Source organism: Pinus tabuliformis, chromosome 1_2, assembly GCF_031772625.1.
Source record: "Pinus tabuliformis cultivar Carrire ecotype Pingquan chromosome 1_2, CPIR1, whole genome shotgun sequence".
Classification (NCBI taxonomy): Eukaryota; Viridiplantae; Streptophyta; class Pinopsida; order Pinales; family Pinaceae; genus Pinus; species Pinus tabuliformis.
Window position 1 is genome coordinate 1,038,068,347 of NC_142298.1, and position 20,334 is coordinate 1,038,088,680.

The window sequence follows — 20,334 nt, forward strand, 5'->3', positions numbered from 1 at the left end:
TCGCCGATGGTGCTAGTCAGCACACTCGGAATCTTGCTTCCGCAGCTTGGGTACTTTATTACCCAACTGGTCAGTTGATGATATCGAGAGGCGTGTGTATCGGTCCTGCTTCAAACAATATGGCCGAGTATACAGCTGTTATCAATTTATTATCCGAGGCAATCTCTTATGGGATCGACTCGTTGGTAGTATATCTTGATTCTCAATTGATAGTGTCTCAGTTAAATAACATTTATCGGGTTAGAGATCCATTATTATATCGCCAATATTTAAGGGTGAGGTTGTTGCAAAGATCATTTATTTACATTAATTATTTGCACATTCCAAGATCTCAAAATTGGTTAGCTGATTCTATCACTAATCAAGTATTAGACTGGCATATCAATCATTCATCATCATAAAATCATGCATCAAAAAGTCAAACTGTATATATATATATATATCGCAAAGTGTCTCGAGTGCACATATGTGTGTCCAAAAATATACAAAATTGGGACTCAAATGCCCATAATCATGTCAGGCATATCTAATGCCTCGGCTCTGGACGAGCAGCTAAATAGGTAACTATAGCATTGGCCACGCGCCGAAAGATGCGAACCCATTCACGTGGCATCCCAACCACATGACGCTGCATATCTGGAGGAAGGTCCTCTATCTCGTCCATCGGTACTTGGCAGCTCAGTCTCACCAAGTGTCGCTGGACGTTGTTTAAGGTCCGTTCCGCATCCGCAGCCACCTCTTCGGCTCCTCGGCCATGCCGTCCATGCCGCGGGAATCCATCTGGTCGTACGGGCCCAATGTCTGGAACATGATCATCATATTAGTCATTTGAATCTCATCAAAAAATATTTTTCAAAGTTCATCATTATATTTGAAAAATCCAAAAAAATCATAAAATCATAAAAAATCAAAAATCTTACCAATCTCGCCCCATGCTGCATCCGGTGGTAACACTAGATCAGGATCTCCTTGGAAATCCAGTCCAACATAGGGGTAATCATCCACGGCGATGATTTGCTGCTCCCACCAGGTAAAGAAATCATCGTCGAATGCATTCCTAGGGACTTCCCCACCCCCCAAACGTTTCATCAAGTCAGCCCACCGGCCCATGCGTGGATCACGTGGACTACTGATGGAAACTGCTACCCTGGGGCGGAGTGCGGGAACCCTCTCGAAGAAGAAAGTGCACAAGATGGTTCCAAACCCAAAGTTCTTGGTCTGTCCCCTCCTGATAGAAGTGAGTTGTTCCTTCATGTTGGCAAGGAGAGGAGTACACCAGTCAAACACTGTAGTGAGACAGTCCACTGCCACGCTCATGTTTACCCGTGATGCCTGATGTAGTGAGGATGATCCGTTCACTCGACCTATGGTGAACAAGATTATCCTGAGTGACAAACTCGCCACATGTGGGATAGAGATCTGACTCCCGACCTTCCGATGACCCGGGCAATAAATTTTTACATAGTCATCTACACTGAGGCTATTCCGTGTCCTACCCTGGGAATGCAATACCTCTCCCCTTCGGGAAAGGCCCGTGATAAAATATATATCTTCCACTTCTACCCTGAGTGGCATTTGATCAATGATGAATGCTTCCTCATCGACATCCCAATAATCAATGAGTTTCTCGAGCAAACACGTGTTGGCTTTCATATTTGGCAATTTGATGAACTTTAGCAACCCGCATCCCCGTAGGGCATCTAATGCCTCATCATTGTTCATAACTTCATTATCCACGGCTAAGTGCTCTCTTTCACGCCATGTGAGAGTCATCATGGAAGAAAAATCATTTTCATCCGTTAGTTTTGTGTATAAAATTAGTTTGTTGTGCACACGCGGGTTCCTTTGTATACAGTCGCGTGTAGGGCCGTCGTATACGCGATTTCTATATAGCCAACCCGCGTGTACGCCGCAAAGGAATTTTTTGCAAAAATCCAACGGTAAAACATCAATTAAACATCCTAAAAACTATCACAATTAATTGCAAGACAAGTTTAGTGTTTACCTGGAAGTTTTCGGCAAGTTTGAACGGTTGAATAAGTCACAGGGAAGTTTGCTCCTTTTGCTCCACAATTTTTTGCTCTCCAAGTCAAACGGTGAAAATGGTAAGTCCAAAATTTCTTTTTATAAGTTTTGAAAATGCAAAATTTTTTCAAAATTTTATTTTGCATGGTTTCATGTCACTTTTAACTTGGGAGCTTGGAATGTCGAGATTGGGTTGTTTTTCAGGACATTTTGGACATTTTTCGACGGTTCGAGACGGTTCCATGACTGCTGACCCGTCATGGCAGGTATCGTGTTCTCACTGGCATATAGGTTAGGGACACAATTTTTCCGTTGCATTATGCATACTAGCCTCCATTTGATCGATACATCTGCCATAGGTTCGACCCCATCGTGTTATGGTTCGTTAGCCATTTTCACTCGCCGATTCTTTAAATCATGACACGATGGTAGAGCCATCCTTTACATGGGCATCCTAGTTAGCACCTCACTGACATTTGTTGCCCATGCTGCTTCGTTTTGAGTAGGCTCGGGAGTCCTCTGTAGTCCCGCCATGACTTATGCGTTGAAGACTCATTCCTCTTTGCTTCTTCACTTCGTTCTGGCCTTATACCCTAGAGGCTCCTATGAGTGTCGAGTTGTACTTTTGCATTGCATGTTGACCATTTGCACCTTTTGGCCTAGAGACGGCTTCACTTGGACTCGTGTTTAAGCCAACTTTTGACCATGACGTCTACAAAATCAACCTTGCATACCTTTGACTTCTGCAGCTTGACATACCCAGATCCATGGAAGCAACATACCTTTGAGTGTCACTGACCAGTTTTTACCTCCCTGCATTGAGCATAGGAACGTTCCTTTCCCAGGAACTAGATCATCTGTTTCACCGACACTCGTTCTTTCCACTGTACCATAGCATTCTTTTATTCTTTTTCCGGCTTATCAGAAAAAGACAAAAAAATTAAATATTCCAAAAAAGAGCGGGAACAGGGACATTATTTCCATTTATTGTTGGCAGCTAGAGTCAGTCGTGTCGCCCTTGAACAAAGCACTCAAAACAAAGTCTCCTCCGCATGGGTGGGATTTAGTTTGACTTGGGTATGCCATAACCTTGTTATCGAGTCAGTCCTCCCCCGATTGGTTATCTCTTCCAATCATATGGAGGGTTCGTTCGTGCCTCCTGCATGATGAACTTATACAGATTCATCATATGCTGCCACATAGTCACATTGAGTCGTGCTTTTGTTCAAGGGAAGTTAGCCTGAGTCGGCCTTTCTGCGGTGTCTCTTGACTCATTTTTTAGTCGGCCATCCCTGGTTGTCAGTATCATGTCTATCATCACATCATTTATATTGGTCCTTTACTCATGCCGGTTTGAGAAGGTCCCCATTGACTTCTTGCTGGTGGGTCTTGTCCTTATCGACGACGACACATTGATCTGAGGACAGGCCTAGAGCCGCACCCTGGCCCTATTTTCATTATTGATAGGTCACCTTGTGCTCAGCATCGATCAGTATCATGGGTCTTTGACTGAGTGGTTTCCCTTGTGTTCGACGTCAGCATACATTATCACACATTGGGATTCGTGCAGTACCTTGGTTTCCATTTGACCCTATTGGTGAATACCTCGCCTCTGTGTCAGCTTTCGTTAGTGGTTGGTTCAGAGGGTTTCTGCCGTGCGCTAGCCACATCTTGTGTACGCCGGAAACGTACTTCGGTTGGGTTACTACATCTTTTTCGTCCGATTCCTTCCACATTATTGGCCTACGGGTTACACTCGCGCTAGATTGATGGAGGATGCCTTAATGCCTTCCTTCTAGCGGATCTTTCCCTATCGACTCCGACTCATTGCTCTGGGGCAAAGATCTAGAGTCCATTTGGCAGTACCTTGGGATTTGCAGTCATTAGTGGTAGATCCTTCGCTATCGACAGTGGGAAATCATCATTGTCTCCTGATCGATAGATTCTTACAGGTGTTCGACTTCAGCTCATCTATTCACACTTGTTAGATTGTACTGGGTACCTTGACGCTCATTATCATTATCGGTGAGTAGTCTCGCATTTGTTAACGGTATACATCAATGACCGGTAATCAAACGATTTCTCACATGGTCGACTTCAGATCATTTATTCCGATGGTGTAGAAATGTACCACGGCGGTCGGTGAAGACCTCACGTTGTATCAGCATTCATTGGTTCACTTGACAGTTGCTCCTGTTGCTGCTAGTTGATACCACTCCACCTTATATGTTGCAGTCAGTCATGGCGACATTCTATATGTTGGCACCTGAGTTTGCAGTGTAGTACCATCCTATTCCATCATGTTCAGTTGGTACCTTTTGGGATCAGTCTTTGATATCAGTGATCCATTGCGTCTTTCAGCATCATTGACAGTTTTATATGTGATATTCAGACATGTACTTACTCATTATGATCAGATGATCCATTATGTATCTTCCAGTCATTTATACTTGTATACTTAGTGGATTTGCTTGTACTTGATATGCGGACATGCTTTACTTTTTCTGAGCATGGGTATGCCCGCCTCAGACAGTGTTTCTTTCTGATCTCCTTTCGGTGGCTTGGCAGGCTGAATTCTGGTGCAGTCCTCCTCGATTTTTCGACAGAGTTCCTTTCCATGTACTTACATAATATATTTCGGCCATCATGTTCCCCTTCTGACCTCATACATTAGGGGGCATCTGTTATAGCTCCAAATCTCACTCTTATGGTTTGTGATGCTGCACTCATGGCCTAGGGCAACCCCTCCTTCCAGACCTGGTCCAAAAATTTAAAAAACAGTGTTTTATTCCCTATACGCGACATTGCCCTGAGTTAAACGCGTGTACACGCGGGTCTGTGTATACCCAACCCACGTGTATGTATTAAAACACTTAAAAATATATATATAATTCCTTATTTTCGGGCGGAGATCGCGGGTTTTACCTGCTGATCACCTGTTAGTGCCCGTGGCCCAACTGTTCCCAACCAACTCCTAACTAAAAAACTACTTTGGAGATGGTATAAAAAGACATCAAAGGGAAGGCCTAGGGAGAGAGAAAAGAAGAGCAAGATTATTATGCTGAGATTTTCCCCATAGACCAGGTCTGAAGTCCTTGGTGCTTTCTGCACTTCCCCCATTTTGCATAGGAAACCCTTGTTTCCATGTGTATTGGTGATCATTCATCCTTGATATCATCATTGAGTAAGACTTGGAAGGAGCTATTGTTGGAGGCTTGAGGCTGGAACGAATCCGGGAGGAAGCTTTGCTTGGAGCCTGCTGAAGGTGTTCAGGTGATATCTTTCCGTTATATGTACTTTATTTGCCTTTATATATAAAGAAACACGTCTTTGTTCCCGAAACAATCTTTCTTTATGCTTATGAGATTCTTGTTTTGAATTCTTATGCAAGTGGTTACTTAAAGATTTTTTATAACTAACTTTATAGCATAAAGATGGTTTATACATAAGTATTTGTACATGTACTATTGTGTTCTTTGATTTGTTTGTCTTATAGGTCAAAGGAAGAAGAAGGGAACTCCAAGAAGGGTTTGGACCCTAAAGGCCTTCTCGAACGTAGGACCTTAGGTACGTACCCTTAACACTAGAATTTGCTTAAAAGTAAAGATGATGGCTGTGTGTGTGTTTCTTTGAATAAGCAATTTTCAGTCTGGTAGAGTCTTAGCCCAAAGGACCCTAGGGGTACTTTCCCTTCAACCAGTCAATCCCACCTATTGCTGATAATAAAGCTTGCTTTTGGGAGGGGCAATTCTGCGGTATCCCAAGTGTCGACATAGCAGACGGCGATTGGGCCAGGTCCTCTACTATATTATAATTTTGTGCTACTTTAGCACGAGGATTAAATGTCGATTTGTGTACTACTCCCTTTGGCAGCTTTATCATTAACTCAAGAATGATGGGTGGCACAACTTCGGTTGAAGTTGTTGTCGAACTACTCAGTTGATCTGCAGCCTTGTTGTTCGACGACTGTGAATTCCCGTAATCTTTATTCCTTGTCGATATCAAAGCATCATTTTGCTGTTTTGAAATGGACAACATAAGCACTTGGGATCGGGAAGCATTTTGATTAGAAACCAGTTTGGTTCTCGGGTTTGGAAATGGATCAGTCAATACCGCTGAGATTTTTGAACTCTTAAAGAGTTTCTTAACTTCAACTTTATGTGGACAATCTCCCGTCCGATGATCCTCATCGCATATCTGACATCCCGTAGGGGTTTTCCTTTGCCCAGAAGGGTTTGCAGAAGGTTTTTCAGGAGATGAACCATCCTGCTTCTTTTTCCTCCCTTTATTTCTCTTCTTGCCGCCTGGTTGCTTCATTTGTTTGCCCTTGTCAGTCGACTCAGCATTTACCTCCGAGGCAAGAAGTTCTTCATTTGCGTTTTGATCAGAAATCTTACGGGCTTTCATAGATGTAGCCTTTGTCGATTTTGCGTTTGTCATACCAATCACGCCATCGCCGGCATGAGAGTCATTGTTTGATTTAGGAGGAAGAGGAACAGAAAATTTCAGTTTGGGAGCGTCAGGGATTTTATCGTAGAGCGTGCTAGACTGAGTATAAATCAAGTCTAAATATTGCACACGAGCAATAACTTGCTCTTCAGTGATGACTCCTCCCTTTGCCACATCTTCTATAATGGAAGGTAATAATGACTTAATAAACCATTCAGCTAACAGTTGATCAGGAACGTACGTTTTTACCATTCTACGACGACGTCGCCACTCATGAATATGATCGGATATGTGAGTGGCTGTCATTTTCTTGAAATTGGTAAGAAGTTCTGTTCCTGTTTCATACCTTATGGGTAACTGAAAATGGGTTAAAAAGGTTGTGGCTAGGGTACTGAAGTTATCGAATGAAGCTCTAGGCAATTCGATATACCATTTTGCTACTGGACCAGTTAACGTTCGCTGAAAAAGGCGAAGCCTAATCGAATCATCGTTCAAAGTGTTAGATGAACACCACAGATGAAAAGTCATCACATGATTCAACGGGTCTTCACCTGGATTTCCCTTAAATTTAGGAATATCTGACGGAAGTTTATGCGGAATCGCCAGCCACCAAGGGGCATAAGCAATTGGATCATTCGTCAGCTGGTTTAGATCTGGTAATTCTAGAGTTGCTACAAAGGGCAACTGTTGATTCAAGTTAGGCGAAGCATACCCAGGATAAGATGGAATCACCTGAGCAGTGGGTCTTTGCATACCAACATAAAGTATTTGATGCTGGTAACTTTGATAAGGTTGATGGACATAACCATTATAGTATGGTTATTGATAACTGCTTTGGAAAAGCAATTTCCCATTACTTACAAAGACTTGTTGCTCAGGTCCTTGATATGATTGTTGGAATTGCGGTTGTTGAGATTGAACCAGCCCTAGTTTTTGGACCATTTGCTGTTGTCCAATACTAGATGATTGACCAAGATGAGGAGTCATAGTACTTGTTTGAGCCTGAGTCGCTCCAAATAGGGAGGCAATAACCTGAGGTTGCGATTGAGTCGTTGAGACAAGAGGCTGTTGTATTGCAACCTGAGAAACTTTGGGTTGACATACAACAGGTAGCGCTTGTACTTGCGATTCAGTCACCATAGCGGGTATAGTGGGAATATTCGACACAGGGTGGACTGGTTGCATTGAATATACAACCCTTGGTTGCTGAGGCAGTACTGGTACCTAACCGCTAGATGTAATTCCAGTTTGACCTAAACTTTGTTGTAAACTCTCATATGGTTGTTCTTCGGGAGGGAACAATGAAAAGGCATACTGCCCTCCATATGGTGGCAATCCAGTACTTAAAGGGTAGATTGGCCTTTGAAGACACATTGGATCAATTTGTTGAGTTTCAACATAAGAAATACTAGATGATAATCTGGATGAATAAATAGGAACTGACCATGTCGTCGAAACAGTCCCTGGTTGGACTCCCGCTTGTTTTTGATAACTTGCTGGGACAGATGGTATATCGACAAACATCGTTGGAGTAGCAGTAGGAGGCTCTACCGCTGTTGCGTCAGATGACACAGTCCTGGATGTCGACGGCTATTCAGACATATCTAGTCTTTCCAAAATATTTCCTAGCGATTCTACAAGAACTTTCGATGAAGGGAGACTAACTTCTAAGACCAACGTGAGAACAGTGATGTTATTCCGATTAAAATAAATTTTAGACACTTTAACACAACTTGTTTTTTCAATTTTTAAGAGTCGAGAAAAAACAAAAGATGACTCTAGTCGCCTTCGATTTTTAATGAGTCTGAAGTGACAAGTGCTCAAATGGACCTTTTCCTTTAAGGAGTTTGAAAAGGAACGAAAGAGACTACTCTGGAAATCTAGACAGAGGGATTAACAAACCAATCGCAGAACTGCAGAATACGTTTTACGGTACGGCAGTCAATCTTCCCGAATGTTGTGTTCAGTGCATTGCGATCGATAGGGCGACAAACACAGCTTCCTATGGATAAAGGATAAAGCCTATTGTGGTCTCCCGATATATACTCGACGGTACGTGGGAGCACAAGTCGGTACTGGCACTTATTGTCTCAAAGTGGAAGAATCACCCAACCAACAATGAAAACAACAGTTACCAGGTTTTACGACGTCGGAATACGTCTCTAGCCTAGACTTATAGATGTTGTGTGTTAGGTTCCAAAGCGTTTTTAGATTCATTAAATTTATTTTATGGTTGATCTTGCTTAAGAAATTTGCCTTTCAAGTTCACCGCATGATGTAGATGTACAATTCCTAAAATGAAATCTAAGATGATAAACAATCATTTAATCTTATTTTTTCAATGAAAATCCTAGCTACTAAGGAAAGCGAGATGGTGTTCTTTCAACAAAGACAGAGAGCACACACTATATGCACTGTCCTAAATCAAACCAACAAACAGTCTAAATGCAAATGCACATGCATGTATTTGTTTTCAGCCTTCTTAATGTGCGAATGATAAAAAGAAAGCTAAGAGAAAATTTGAATTATTTTCCAAAGCGACAATTACTAACAAGTTTCTTTTCAAAACAAAATGAGGACAATGACGACACTTTGTTATTTGGAATTGAAAACTTGCTTTCAACACTTGAAAAACTACTAACTCAAACCAAATACAAGAGTAACAGTGTAATCGACTATCAAGAACAATCAGATTCTCTTCTGTGACTGAAAATGACACTTGCGACACTTTCAAATCAAGAAACGACAATACAATTACGCTACTTCTTTGTAAAGGAGAACTGAAAATGACTCAAAAATACATAAAAACATTTACAATTCTTTGCACAATGGAGGCGGAATAACAACAAGGAAAGGGGTTTCAATAGAGGTGTACTGACTATAGGAAGCAAAACTCCTGAATAGAGCTAGAAAGACTGAACACATAAACCAAAATTTAGGAACAAGGCCTTGTCTGATCAGCACACCTGTAACACAGTGAAACTGAAATGCAACGCACCTACTACACTCGGGAAGTGCGATGCATTTGAAGTTCACAGAACAGACAGTGCGCTGGACCAGGGACGAGACTTTGATTGGATTCCGGGTCACAGTTTGCAGTTCAGTTCAAGTATTTAGGCCGAGCAAGTGGTAATCAGTAAATCAATCACAGGGGTAGATCTAAGGAGGTTACTAGAGCCACCACGAGGGCAATTAGAGAGCTTGTAAATCAATCGTTTAATTCATAAACAAAACCCAGAGATAGACTGAAGCAACATTGATCTACTTTGCACTTGCATAGCAAATGCAGTTCGAAGGCTAGCTAGCTTGACTTCAGGCTCCGTCTGTAAGTTTATAAAGTAAACAAATGTAGATGAACAAACAATCTACTCGCTCCCCAGTGGAGTCGCCATTTCGTTATCAGGAAAGCTAGTGTCTATACAGAGCTGCTAGTCCCACTAAGGCTGGTAGCTACCTTAGAAACAAACACACTAAAAACTACTTTCGTTTTCCTTTATGAGAAATAGATAAGAGAAGAAAAAGGAGACCAACCTCTGTCTTGTGTTTGGTTCCTCTCTCTTCTGGTAGGTCTTTGCCACTCGCTTCCTTGTCTTCCCAGCTTCAAAGAGTACCTGTAGAATCAAAGCAGCATAACACTATCCAAGAACATAGATCTATTATCATAAACAATATAGGATCAGATGTACATTGAACAAACAAATGCATAAATCATCAATCATACAAGAATGTAGAGGAAAACTTGAATAGCTTTATTGATAATCAAGAAAGAGAAAAGAGGATTACAACCAATTGTTCTGACCCAGCATCATCCTCTCAGCAAGAAAGCCCTTCTTCACCTCATGAAAAGCTTAGATCACCCAGCATTATGATCTTGCACCAAGAAACCAACAGCACTTCCTTACAAGATACAAAATTCCAGCCTATGGATCTCTGGGATGAGGGATCCATATATAGATGTCTGAAAGGGAGGTGAGTCAGCTTTTGAGATTTGATTAGTGTCTTCTCTCTGATAGTTCTTGATTCCACTTGGAGATTGATGATTTCTTACTCATCCCTGGTCGAATTCAGAGAGGCAAGTGTCACAGGAGAAGTTTCTAGAAGATTTCATGCTTCTCCACCTTGCAGATTGACCCTGCCATTTGTCCACTCTCGCCCATTGCACCCCATAGAAGATATTTTTGACATGCATCTCACCTACTGTGTGTATTCAGGTGGGATGCAACGCACTTTGCCTATGGAGCAGCTGAAATGGTCCAGTTTTGACCAGTTCTGAGTAGTTTTTCATGGAGAACTTCTGGGAGATGTTGTAATCAGTTGACCTTGTTCTTTTAGGGGTTGGAACAACACCTTTAGGGACTTAGGAGCCCTTGGTTTATGGACATTTATGCTTGGGTTTGCAGTGCCCAAAAATGTCTATAACACTATGGGTGTGTCTGATTTGTACACTCCCACGCGTAGTATTCTAGCATTCCACAATTGTAGCAAATGACATGTCCATTATCTCTACCAAGTCCTCCTCCTCCTTGTCCTCATCCACGCCCCTGATATCCTCCACACGCTCCCCTAACACCCTGATCCGGAGGCCGAGTTTCTGTTTACATTCAATAAGTAGGTGTCCTATCCATCACTAATTCGTAGCTATGGTAGTGGCGCTCATCATGGCCCACTAATTTTCATAATTCATAGAACAATTGTTGTGGTATATGTACAAAATTTTGTAGCAAATGAAAATTATCTGTTACATGTTTTCCGACCACCTGAAAAATAGAGCACCATAGTGCAGGTCCCACAATTGGGCCTGTTGAAGCTTCCTGTCTCAAGGGAATTAGTCCTCCCTCCTCTTGCACCTCTGGCTTGGCCTCCTTTTCTTTTTTCAAGCTCTGCAATTCCAAACAGAGGTTCTACAACTGTGAGTGAATTTGTTAGACTCCCAAAGATGAGTCTTGAATAGGTATTTCATGCAATTTCATCGTGATTTCTAGAGCTTCTTCCTAAGTTCCTATCTTTTGTTGTGATAAAGAAATCCGTAGTTGGTGCAGAAGTGAGGCTATAAACCACTTGCGGTGCAGACTATCTGTAAGATGCATATTAGCTGCGCGAATCACGCACTTCAATCTTTGGTCTAACTCCCAGGGCATTTCACTAGCCCTCATCATGATTTTCTTAAATCCAATTACTGATTGCGAGTCAGACTTAGGCTTACCGAATTCTTTTTTCAAAGCGCTGTGAATGTCTGCTAATGACGCCAACGGATTATCAGTGCAGTACTTAATGTACCATGTCAATGCGCAATCTTGCAGAGCGGTAACTAACTATGCCTTCTTTATATTATCATCCGTAATTTGTTGTGTTGTCCACATAGGCTTCACAACAAACCAACACTGATCTGCATCCTCACTTCCTAGGCACTTGAAAACTAGCAACTTCATTGTATTCGACATGTTCAACGGAGGTGGTGGTAATAGTGTGGGCAAAGGTGTATGTTGTGGAGGTGAAGGTGGAGGTGATTTGGAAGGATGATATATCCACATAAAACTATGCCTTATCAACTAGACAATGCTCCACGGTGAGGCCTATATCGCTCCTTTGTCATCACTTAAAAGAGGTCCAATCAACGGGCTATATTCATGACATAATTTTCCTTGATTTCTAAAGCTTCGTCCACTTCGTGTAGATCCAAACATCAAGGCAATGGAATAACCCTTTTTTCACACAAGAGCATCTTAATCCAGGTATTCAAAGATCTCAAATACTTACCTCGCGGTCCCTTGAAGAAGTGTCGCTCTTATTCTCTAAAATTGACTGAGGTGTCAACCGCGAACTCTGTAAGAAATCCTCCTATAACCCGATCAATCCATGGTCAACACTGCACGTGATCTTACCTTCAGAAGCTTCCAACCCCCGTACTAGCTTCAGAGTCCACACTATTGGACCATCAAGCCTCCACAATCCTTGGTTGTCTACCAATTTAGCTATCCACTCGTATAGTTCAATCAGGAAAGTACAGAAGAAATGTTTTTGTATTTCTGTGTAGAAATATCTGTCCAACCACTTCTCTTTTGTCAGGCGCAGATTTATGTTCTCTTGCGTTGTGAATTCATGGATATTCCTATCCAACCACTTCTCAATTTCCTTTTTGGTCAGATTCCAGTGATGCAACATCACACATCTCTTTATGCAGATCCTTGTCCCGACAACAAAGCCATCTGTTGGCTTAATGGATCCTGACCCAGGTTCAGAGTTAGTTGCACCAAACAAAACCCTACACTACTGGCCCTTTCGGCATCAATCCGAATAGCGTAGACTGAAGTCTCACCTGAAGCAGCATAGGGGGATGTTGGAACCAAGTTTCTGCATCCAGAGGTCAGTGCGATGTCTTTGTATGCCCTAGATTTGCCTCCTCGCGAATCTATAATCCCTTAGGGATTGGTACTAAAATTCCCTTTGAACTGCCTCTAGACCTTTACGAAGGTCTACGACTTGCTTTTGTAGACCTAAAAAAAAGAATTAGCCACTTACGCACACCATAGATTGTCCTTAGATCAGTATTTACTCAAATATACCTAAGTGATTAATAAACAAAACAGAAAGTATTATGATCTTCACGTAATTACTTAACATTAATTGTGTTCAGTTAATAAGATGGATCTAGTAAATTTGCGCATCAATACATCATTATTTTATAAAGACACCATTCATCACAGCATATATCACAATCATAAATAATAGAAGTAAGGAGATAAAACATAGGATTTTCTGCAACAATCTTCTTTATTGATCTTCAGTATAGGTTTACAGACTTAAAACTTCCCTGTGCACTCATCTGCAGGGTTTCGCACACTCAGTTACAAACACAACTCTAGGCCTATGTGCACTCATCTGCATAGTCTTTTCCCCCTCTAAGACTTACCTCTCTGCGCTAGCTCTCCAAACTCCTTTCGTCATACTCATGGACAAAGACATAGATCTCCCTTAGACTCTCTAAGACACACCTATTTATACAGTCCCATGGTCTCTGGACCATGGGTAGATCTTCAAAAACCGACTCACGTTTACATAAATGAGGGAAAAAACCATTTTTGACTCTTAACTAACTACGCGCTCCATGTCCACAATTTGCAGAGACTTTACATCATTTTACATCAAAACTTGGGCTTTTACCCCAAAATAGACCCAGGGGAACCCATCCCAATAAAAACCTACCTGGTCCAATAGGAGAATGGGTGATGTGGTGACCACTTGAAGGATTGCCCATTTCCTTGCAGTTAAACCTTTGATGGACAAAATCTCCATCTTTCATTAGCGGGTAGGAGTTGGGGGGGGGGGGGGAGAGAATTTTTTATCACTACCCCATTTTTCTTGAACTAAAAGGAGGCAGTAAAAATCTTAGGTATCCATTTAAATTTAATTCAATGTGGATGAATGAGAAATCCTTCCATAATCTAATGGTGGAAAATTAGATACCCTATACCCCTGATAAAGAAGAACCAATACTGGCTCAATTTGTAGAAAATATTAAAATAATTGAAAGTGATGGCTTTTAGTGGTCAAAAGAGAAGAAGAAAAAAGATGCGGAGGTTTTGAAAAATGTCGAATAAGATTTGGAATAGTTAGAAGACACAAAGGGGGGGGGATGCGGGTGTCTTTTCTAGTGGAGTCTGTTATCTCAAAATCAAGCCCTGGAAGGTTGCAGACCAGGAAGACTTCAAGTAACTATTTCAAACCTACTTTAGGCTGAGGCTTAGCCTCCTCAACCTGAGAGGGCTCTCTCTAGATGGGTTAATGATTTTGATTAAGATAAGATGTCTAATTCTTGTGAAACAACTGTAACAAATATGAATGCTGGAAACATACTAAACAACTATCCATTGGGCCTATGGAGTCAACAACACCTCAACATAACAGTGAACTCAACCTTACATAGAAGTCAGGGCACTCAACATTTAGATATTCAGAACATAATTCATATAGGACCACAGTTTATAAATGCATACAGGAAATCAGAGCACATTCAGTGAGTTCTGAGTGATTATACATCTATACCACTGTAAACAAAACTAAGGAAAGGACATATCACACATTCTGAATATAAGAAATCCTTCATGAATCCTGAGAAGTAAAATCAAAGTTATATTACTGAAATGAGTCTATACATAAGCCAAATACAAGCTGTGTTATAAAATTTTCCAACCCTGGTTACATTGTTGTTTCAGCTATATATAGAATTCTTATTCTATCTGATCGAAATTCCTCCTCCAGCATGAGGGGAATTCGATAACTACCTCTAATGACACCTATCAACTATTTAACTAACTAATAAATACAATAAAGTGCTGACTGGAGTTTTTTTAGAGTTCTAAATCTACTATGACTCTAACTCCATATTATATGCATGATGGCTTCTCCTCGTTCTTTGACACCTGGTCCTCTTTCAGTTTGGCTGAGATGGCTGAGATGGGTATTTAATGCCCCATGTTGACCTTGGATGTTGAAACTTTCAACTGCTCAGAAATATTAGGAGGTTACCCTTGCTTCTCGGCTTCAGTTTTTTCCAAAATCTTCGAATGCACAGAAGCATGTTCTTTAGCCTTTAATTACTCAAGATGTGGAAGACTGCCACGTCCTTGATGCGTTGTAAGCTTTTTTGATGAACATGTGTACAGGCAAAAATTTCTTGCAGGCAAATCGTTTGATATATTTTGAACTGTGATAAAGGGGCTTTATGACCAAAATTCAAAATTGGATTTGAATATTCAACCCTTTTTAAACATCCATCTGTCTTGACCTGATTGACTGTTGTTCGCTCCAGCTGATGTCTTGCACACCCTTTAGACGTTTCCCTTTCAAACTTCCCGCTTATAATTCAAACTACTTGATTTGCGTTAAAAACAACATCTTCAGCAGTTTCGTAGCGCGCTACGAAACTGCTGAGTTATTTGAAACAGTTTGCCTTTGACCCAAGATCTTTATCAACTAAGTATTTGATTGCCAAAAAACTCCCTTCGACTTTCCACATGTTGAACAGGGATTATATTTCTTCAGAAAAATAAGATTAAGCAAATTTGTCAAAAATTTGAAACAAAACCTTTCTTGAAAAGAAAACTCATTTTGCAGGTAGCTGGCTTAGTTGTGTCTTCAAATCTTCAATTTGTTTCCTCATAGCTCTATTCCTAGCTCTCAGTTGCATATTAATCCTTCTGATATACTTAGCCTCTTTGATTGTTGGTACTGTCCAGGTGTGAAACTGTGCATGGCCATCAACCACTAAATTCAACTGAGCTTTTACAGCTTCATTTCCTTCCCATAAGGTTTTATAATATTTTGCATGTATGGCTGCATGCTTTCTAGCGGCCTTCTTCAATTTAGCAATCTCATACTTGGCTGACTCTAATTGTCTCTGTATGGCTGCTATATTATCTTCTTGAGCTGCAATGACTGTTTTGACCGTGTCTTTTTGTGTCTCTTCCCCTGTTTCCTCTGTTCTCGGCAGTGCTTCCTGTACTTGCTTGAATCTCCTTGTCATAGGTCTTCTAGGTTTAAAAATGAATTCTTCAGCTGGCTTATCAAATTTAAGCCTTTTTGAAGCCTTGGATTTCTTGGTACCTTCTTGCTCTGACTGCATCAATTCAATTTGGACTGGTAGTGACTGCTCGAATTCAATGGCCTGTAATAAATCATTCAAATTTGCCTTGGACACTGGGCTCTCTTCAACTGCTACAACTTTACCTTTTTCCTTATTTATTTGACTTCTTGTTCTTACCCTTGAGACTGCTTCAGATGTGCTTGTTTCAGGTATAGTCTTCTTACCATGAGCTTTTTCTTGAGTTGATTGCTGAGGTTGATCTTGAATGACTAGTGGCTTCACTGGTTTTCTTAGTTGTGACTTTGGAACCCTTTTAGCTCTTGCTTCTTTTTGGAGCTCAGCTATTGTAAAATCTCTAGCCGGTTGTGGAGTGAGGCCAGTCTTGCTTTGGAATCCAGCCATAAAAATAAAAGAATTCCAGTCTCTGTCTATCTTTTGGAGGCCATCTAAAACCAGCAGCTTGATCAAACCATGATGAAACAAAGAGGTTTCAGAATCCTCTTTTCTCAGCTGAACTTTATCACACATCTTACTCAAACTACGGAAGAGATAAAATGGTAAGTCTATGGAAACCTTCCCGGTGAAATGAAAAAGTAGTTTGAAATGGTAAGAATAAACCTTGTTATACCTTCCTTCACAAGTCAAATATTTTTGTATGCAGGTGAGTAAGAGAGCATAATGTTCTTTGACATAATTCCTGGGCACTCCCCTACTCAAATCTTCATTTACATATGCATCCTTTAAAAACTCCTTACAAGGATTCATGTCAAATTTGAAATTTTTAAACCATTCCTCTTGTCCTCTTGGGATCTCTGTCACAGCAGATATTGCTTCTGGAGAAACCTGCACTTCTAACATGGCTACCTTTGAATTTAAACCAGTGAAGTTTAGTGCAAATTCTTTAGTTACCTGCGCATGCCCTCCTTGTAACTTTTTGCAAAAGTTCCAGCACCCGGCATTTTTAAACGCTTTCTTCACCCCCTCATCTCTCAGCGTTATATCCAGGCCCTCGGGTTCAGTCCTTAGAGGTTTACCGGATCTGTGCTCTTTTTTCTCCATGGATTCTTCCAAATCTCCGCACACAAAGACTACCAGCTCCGGTTGGAATTGTGATTCAGCTTCTTTTTGAATTCAGCCTCGCTTGAATTTTGAATCTTTCCGCTTAAAACCTAACGGACTTGATATTTCAGGAAAGATTCGCTACAGAAGTACGAATCCATGATTTCGCAGCGCTGTTAGTTTTAAATTTTAATGATGCGCTGCGAAACTGCCTAATCATGATGCGCTGCGAAACTGCTTAATCATGATTGCGCTGCGAAACTGCTTAATCATGATTGCGCTGCGAAACTGGTGAATTGGAATTGTGCTGCGAAATTACTAAAAGACACGGTGGCTTACATAAGACACAGAGGTGGCTACAAAACAATGATGGGTAGAGGAGAACCAATGGGAGTTGAGAATGACTTGAGTTAAAAAATCTTTAAAACTCCAAATCCTAAGGGAAGAAAATTAAAACTCAATTAAACTAACACAGACCTTTGTCATCGGGCTAGGATAGAAAATTATATGCATCAAATTTTTAGTTCTAAGTGATAACAGAGTCCAAACAAAGAATCATGTAGCTGGAAGCTATTAGGAATATAATCCTCAAGGAGAACGAGGAGACCAAGAGTTTAAAACCAAGGGAAATTAAGTTGAAGAATGGGGATGAAAACTTGAAATTATTTCAATAATATGAAAAATGGCATAGGGCCATGAACACCATTTGAGATCTAGGTGATCTAATTTGGGGCCAAGCAACAAATTTTGATTTTTAAGCTAGACTGGGTATAAACCATTTCAGCTCCCTATTAAAATTTCCCCATGATACTGTAGAAATTAATATGTAGATTCAATACTGCTAATGAAATTTACTAAATCACAATACTTGATGCTACTCTACTCATCTACAGAAGTTAATTCACCATATAAAACAAGAATCATAGACATGCAAATGGAAACATCACACATGTACAAAGATTTATCTAGGGGAAAGCAACAACTGAAAACCCCTTACTACCTGTATTGCATTAATCAAAGAATCTGGATGAATACAATATGCTTGCTCAAGCTTGAGCACAACATGTACCTCTTTCTTCTATCATCTTCTTGACTGATTGAACCTGGCTAATACTTATCCAATTTTCAAGCCCTCCAAGATCCTAATTCCTTGCATTGTTTCCTTGGGAATTAGGCCCCTATTAATTAGGAAATTCCCTCATCTAGATTGTGCAATTGATTTAGGTCAATTCTATGACTACATGCACCACCTGTTCAACTTGGAATAGCTTACAACTGATAGTACATTGTCCTTGAAGTCCAATATCAATTGGGTAACTCAAATTCTCTACATTCATGAATTAATTTAGGTTGATTGATTAGTTATCTGGATTATCACTCAGTGTGGTTGAAGTTACACTTCTACAACTTGACCTTCCACTAGTTCCTCCAACAGTTAGAACTAGTTTAACTGACCATAACTCAATTTAACTGAAATTAGCTCAACCTAGGCTCATAAAATTTATGAACCCACTGCACACAATTGAACTTCATGTCCCTAAATCAAATTAACTGAGCTAGACTCCTATTTTTTAGGAATCAACTCAAGTAAACTAAACTTCAACTCATTAACTCGAAAATAGTGTTCTTAATTGAGTGACACGAGCCATGTCAGCTCATTTAACTCCACCAAGTTGTATGCTAATGTGTAATTTTGAATTTCCTCAATTTGATTAAGGTAAAAATCAAATTGAGACTTTTCTTGTTGTATTTTCAACAGTCCCTCTCAGCAAGAAAGGGATTCTCAACTACCCCAATCTAGCACCTTTGGAATGTACTACATGCAACACATATCATTGTTTCTTCTCCTGTAACACTTACAACTGAGAAGAATCCAAAAAAAGAATGAATCAACTGTGTCTACAGCTGTCTACTGGGAAAATTGTGTTGTTGTTGACTCTGCTACTAAGCATCCTTCTTTGTTGTCAACACTCCTCTCCACTCCTCAGTATTTGATTGAAACTGATGCTACTGCTACTAAATATTGTGGGATGCCATAGAAATGTAATGATCCATGAGGACAACACCTCAATGGACCCTGCCCAAATTTCTGCAACTCTTCGACTAGGGCTTCACATCACCCCACCTCACACCTATAGGTATGGTTGCATGTTCTCCCTTTTCCCACTTGGCTCAAACTCTCACCCTACTGGAGGTCTCTTCTTGAATGGTTGTCTCCACTATGCCTCTTGCTTTCTTCTCCATTTGTGGTTTCTTCAAAACTTCCTCAAGCTTCTTCTAGGGTTGCATGTTGAGAGGTCTAACATGCTCCCTCTCAACCATCAAATCTCTAGTCTCCACCTTACTCCCTAAGGCTTTGCATGAATCTTCTACCTCAAGTGCATATAGGTTCTTGAATCAAACCCCAATTTGCTTCACTTGTCCCGTGGCTATGTGTCTCAGGATTGCCTTTCCTTTGTTGAAGATCACATCGTAACCATAGTCTTCCAAAACTCCAAAGGAGACAAGATTCTTCTTTAGATCTAGAACAAAAATCACAACCTTGAGCCTGGGAGGGGAGCTTGAATCCCTCTGAAAGGTGACTATACCAATCTTGGTTGCATTGTACCTTCCGTCTTCTCCAAAATCAATGTTCATCTAGAGATGTTTCTCCTCCAAGTCATTAGAAAAATCTATATTTCCCATCATATTGAACAATGCACCGTTGTCGAGATACCACACAATTCCCATAATTATGTTGGGCATGCATGCAATGAGAGTAAAATCAAGCTTGAACTATTAAGCCAAAGCTTCACCTACTGCTTCTACTACAAGCTCCTTCTTACTTTCCTTATTTTGTGGACACTTCATTGCATAATGCCTAAATTCATGACAGTGAAAGCACTTGATTTTGGACAATTCTTTCTACTTGCCCCCTTTACTGGAATTAGCCTCACCTTGGGAAGTCTTTCCTTTGGCCATCATTCCTTTGTTGAATAATGCAAATTCCTCTTCCTCTTCTTTGGATGAGGTACCATCTCTAGTATTCCACCTTATTTCCTCCTATGTCAGGCCTGATAATAAGCGCTCCCAACTTAGTAGTTTCTCCCTACCATTTACCGAATCTTGATAGTTATGCCAACTCTTGGGAAGGCCCAAAAGCGCTATAGCTACCACTTCTTCCTCGGGAAAATTAATTCCGACCCTGGTAAGTTCATCATGACACTCTGTAAAATCTC